Raw genomic sequence first — 5,861 nt, 5'->3', positions numbered from 1 at the left:
AATCTCATGGAAGGTGGTCACGTTCTCGAACGCATTAAATCCCGACGGTGAAAGTCATACACAACGATGTGTTGTCCTTCCCCTAAAATTTCAACTAATTTGTTTCTGCTGACATTAATCAGGAAACTCGCTACAGCAGAATTGGATCTAGGAAGCTTGGGTATTCGAATAAGGTATGACTCTACACGAATTGGTAATGTTCTCCGACGGTTAGACTCTCTACATTAATATTAATACCGTGAAGGAAGGTCACAATTCCCAATAGTCTTCAGTGCATTTACTCCGGTGTTACATGATTTGACTCTTGGAATCACTGGACATCTGAAGCTATTGACGAAGCCGTTCGTATCTCATAGATGGTTGTAACAATCTCGAACCATTTCACCCTCGATCCTCTAAATCATGCATCAAATTAAGGTACTCGTCACTAAAATATATACTAGTTCGTAGCTCTGAATACGCTATTATGTTATCGATACTGGTGGTCTGTTTTTAGGTGGGTGAGGCCTTCGGTCAAACATTTGACTATATAGCAATAGGTAAGGTTCTCAAACGGTTTCACGCTCTACATAAATATTCATGCCGTGAATTAAGGTGATAAATGCCAATACTCATCAGCGGACTTACTCTCAGTTTTCCCGGGATGCCCCTCGGAATGACGGGATATGACTTTGCCGTTCGTATTTTACATATGGTGGTAATGTTCTCGAACGGTTTGACACTCGACCTTTTAATTCATACGTAGAGTTAAGGTGCCCGCCACTGAAATGTAGATTAATTTCTTTCCCTGAGCACGAAGTAATACTCTCGAAACGGCGAGTTTGCTTCTCCAAGTGCAAGGCCATCGATAAGATGTTTGACTTTATACCAATTGGTATCGATCTCAAACGGTTTGACGCTCTACTGTAATATTCAAACTGAGAATTAAGGTGTCTATTGGCAATACTGCTCAGCGTATTTGCTCCCGGAGTACTTCGTTTTTCTGTTGGAATCGCAGGATAGGTGAAGGTATTGACATGGCCGTTCGGCACCCAGGGAAGGTGGTAACTTTCTCGATACGTTTAACACTCAATCTTAGAATTCATACATGAAATTAATGTGCCCGTGTCTAAAGTGTAAACTAATATGATCCTCTAAACACGGAGACATCATCTGGATGCAGCGGGTTAGCTTCTCCGAAAGTAAGCCCTTCGGTAAAAAGTTTGACTATATAGCAATAGGGAACGTGCAACAACAGTTTGATTCTGTTAATTAATATTCATACCATGAAATTGCGTGTCTAATGCCAATACTGTTCAGCAGGTTCAGAAGCGGACTACCTGGTTTGACTAGTATTGTGGTGAGCTAATTTTATTGCATACATAATATGAAAATTTGTTCGATTAAAATTTGCTGCTGTTGACAAATTTTATTAAATTTAAAATATAAATAAGCTGATTACTTAGCTGATAGATTCATAATCTGCCGATATGTTATAAAAATTTAATTTTATATGAAATATATATTTAATAATTAATTTCATACTATTCTAGTAGTATAAATAATTAATTTTATACTATTTTAGTCGGGTAGTACAAATTAATTTATTATAAGTAATTAAATTTATATTATTTCAGACGAGTAGTATAAACTAATTTATTATAAATAACTAATTTTATACTATTTTAGTCAAGTAGTATAAATTATTTTATTATAAATAATTAATTTTATTCTATTTTAGTAGTATAAATAATTAATTCTATATTATTCTAGTTGAGTAGAATATAATTATAATTAAATTATAATATTAGTTTATTACATAATTATACTTCAGAATGTGATTTATTTAATATTTATAGGTATATTAATTAACTTGTAATAATTTATTTAAAATCTATGAGTATTAAATAAATATTTATTTAATGAGATTGATAAATTATTTAATTTATTCAAGTATACAAAACCTATAAATACTGAAAATTGTTTAATATTAATACGTTTATTAATTGTTTAATTTATTTAAAAACACAAAATATATAAGTATTATAATTTATTTTAATATTTTCTTGGTTTATTAATTTAATAAGGATATAAAACCTATAAACATTAAATGAATATAGTTTATTAATATTTATAGGTTTATTAATTATTTAATTCATTTAAGGATACAAAACCTATAAAATATTAAAAATTATTTATTTTAATTTTTTTTTGGCTTATGAATTTAATTTATTTAAGGATATTACTAATATCTATAGGCTTATTAATTATTTAATTTATTTACGAATACAAAACCTATAAATATTAAAAATTATTTATTTTAATACTTCAGAGGTTTATTAATTTAATTTATTTAAGGATATAAAAGATAAAAATATTAAATGAATATTGCTTTCAATATTTATAGGTTTATTAATTATTTTATAATAATGTATTTAAAGTTGCAAATTTATGAATACTGAAAGTTATTAATTTATTAATTTATTTTAATATTTTATGGGTTTATTAATTATATATAATAATTTATTATATATATATAATATTCCTGATAAAAGGAATATTTTGACAAGATATTTATATAAATTTATTTGCTATTATTAGTTAAAAAAATTTTTAAATAATTTCAAAAATTATAGTATAATTTAATTTTAAATAAATTATACGAATTGATTTTGAAATATAAATCTATAAATTTTATATATTTAATATTTATTTTGTATTTATTTTATGTATTATTATCAAATATTATTTTAAAGTGATTTATTTTTGAGATTGTAACATTTAATAGAATTAGAATAATTAATTTAAATTCTAATAATAAATTATCGAGTTTATTGATCTTTTATATATCAATAATTTCTAGAATTTTATTGGTAATTTTTATAATAAATTTTATAAATTTGGTTGAAATAATTTATTTGGAAAATTTATTAAATTATTTTTTATTCATGTCATTGATAATATAATTAGGATTATTTACTTTTCATTTTTTACTAATTATATCTTATGAGTTAATAATATTTAATTGTATTTTTTTATTTTCAACTTTAATAAAATTTATTATTTTAAATTTTTGTTTAAATTTAAAATTAGATTATGAAATAATTTTATGTGGAATTTTTAGAATTATATATTTATCTATTTATATAATAAAATTAATTAATATAAAAGAAAGAATTAGATGTTCAACTTTAATATTAAATTATATATTAATTATTGTTTATTATATTAACGAAAGGTATTTTTATTTACTAATATTATTTAATATATTAATCACTTATATATTATTATTCCTATTATATAAATATAAATTTATGTGTAATAATTTAAATAATTTTACATTAAAGTATGAAAATAATTTAATTATTTAATTTCTATTAATTTTATTAATTTATTCAATATTACCACCTTTTTTTCTTTTATTATTAAATGATTATTAATTAAAAATTTTATATATATTATTGAATATAATATATTTATTTGACTTCTAGTTTTATTAATCAGAAATATTTATTTATATTGCTATATACGAATTATTATATTTTTATTTATAAATATAAATTTTTTAAAAATTTATCATCAATTTTAATTTTAAGTTTAATTTTTTAATATTATTTTTTTCACTGTTTAATATTTTAATAGCATTTATATTTAATATATTATAAATATTAAACACTTAATACATTTTATTTATATAATTTTAAGTTTGCAATTTAATATTTTTTAAACTATAATTAGAAATTAATAAATATAAAATGTATAATGTCTGATAAATGAAATAAATTGTAAATTTATTTATTAAAATTTTTTAATTTTTTAATACCATACAAATTTTAAGTTAAATTAAAAACAATTATTTTTCAAAATTAAAAACAAATTTTAATTAAAATTTTAATTAAGTTATTAATATCAACAAATCATTTAGATATTTGCATTCTTTATGTTATATTAGCTATATGATCGGGAATAATTGGTTCCACCTTAAGATTTTTAATTCGTGTAGAATTAAGAATTCCTGGAATATTTTTAAATAATGAACAATTATATAATTCTTTAATTACCAGTCATGCATTTTTAATCATTTTTTTTATAATTATACCTATTTTAAGTGGAGAATTTGATAATAGATTAATTCTTCTAATATTAAGATCACCTAATATATCATTTCCTCGAGTAAACAATATTTGACTTTGATTACTACCTCCTTCATTATTATTATTATTAACTAGAAGAATTTTTAATTTCATATCTAGAACTCGTTGAACTGTATGTCCACCTTTATCTAATTACATTTTTCATTCATCTCCTTCTGTAGATTTTACAATTTTTTATTTACATATATCTGGCACTTCATTACTTTAAAGTGCTACAAATTTAATAACTACAGTTATATTAATCAAAAATTTTAGATTAGATTTAGATAAAATACCTTTATTTCCTTGATCTCATTTTATTACAATTATTTTATATTAATTATCTTCACCTGTAGTAGCAGGAGCTATTACAATGTTATTATTTGATCGCAATTTTAATACATCTTTCTTTGATCCTATAGGAGGAGGAGATCCTGTATTATATCAACATTTATTTTGATTTTTTGGTCATCCAGAAGTTTATATTTTAATTTTATCTGGTTTTGAATAAATTTCTCAAATTATTGTAAATGAAAGTGGTAAAAAAGAAGTATTTGGAAATTTAGGAATAATTTATGCAATATTAGGGATTGGATTTTTAGGTTTTATTGTTTGAGCTCATCATATATTTACTATTGGACTAGATGTAGACACTCGTGCTTATTTTACATCAGCAACTATTGTTATTGGTGTTCCTACTGGAATTATAGTTTTTAAATGATTAGCAACTTATTATAGTTCAAAATTTAAATTAAATAATTCTATTATATAATTTTTATGTTTTATTATGCTATTTGCAATTGGAGGATTGATTAACAGGAATTATATTATCTAATTTATCAGTTGATATTATTTTCCATGGTACATATTATGTTGTTGCTCATTTTCATTATATTTTATCAATAGGAGCTGGTTTTTCTATTATTTCAAGATTTATTCACTGATATCCTTTAATTACTGGTTTAATATTTAATAAAAAATGATTAGTATATCAATTTTTAATAATATTTATTGGAGCAAATTTAACATTTTTTCTTCAACATTTTTTAGGTTAAATAGGAATACCTGGACGTTATTCTGATTATCCTGATGCTTATTATTGTTGAAATCAATTATCATCAGTTGGTTCTATTATTCCATTAAATAGAATAACTTTTTTACTATTTTTAATTTTAGAAAGTTTAATTTATAAACGTTTATTATTATTTAAATTTTTTCAATCTTCTTTAGAATGATTAATAAATTATCCTCTATTAAATCATTCATTTAATCAGTGTAGAATTTTAATAATTATAAAATTTTTATATGGCAGAAAAGTGCAATGAATTTGAAATTCAATTATATAAAATTTAATTTTATTGTTAAAAATAGCAACATGAAATACATTTCTTTTTCAAAATTCAAATTCCTTATATTATGATAATTTAATTTATTTACATAATTTTATTATAATATTTATATCTATAATTATTGTTCTTACTTCATATTTAATTGCTGATATTGTAAATAATAAATTTATTACTTTATATTTATTAAAAAATCATTTAATTGAAGTAATTTGAAGAATTATTCCAATAATTGTTTTATTATATATTTGTTTTCCATTTTTAAAGTTTTTATATTATATTGATGAATTATTAAATCCTTTTCGTCAAATAAAATCAATTAGTTATCAATGATATTGATCTTATTAATATTCTGATTTTAATAACACTGAACTTGATTCATATATATTAATATGAGAATCAA

General features: G+C 21.5%; 1 pseudogene; it reads left to right on the top strand.

The window, feature by feature from the left end:
• Positions 1–3,873: 3,873 nt before the first annotated feature.
• Positions 3,874–5,437, top strand: LOC143220226 (cytochrome c oxidase subunit 1 pseudogene; annotated as a pseudogene).
• The last annotated feature ends 424 nt before the right edge of the window (positions 5,438–5,861 follow it).

This window comes from Lasioglossum baleicum, unplaced genomic scaffold (assembly GCF_051020765.1).
Source record: "Lasioglossum baleicum unplaced genomic scaffold, iyLasBale1 scaffold0434, whole genome shotgun sequence".
NCBI classification, from domain to species: Eukaryota; Metazoa; Arthropoda; class Insecta; order Hymenoptera; family Halictidae; genus Lasioglossum; species Lasioglossum baleicum.
Note: the sequence above shows the minus strand (reverse complement) of the source record. Positions and strands in the feature narration are given on the sequence as shown.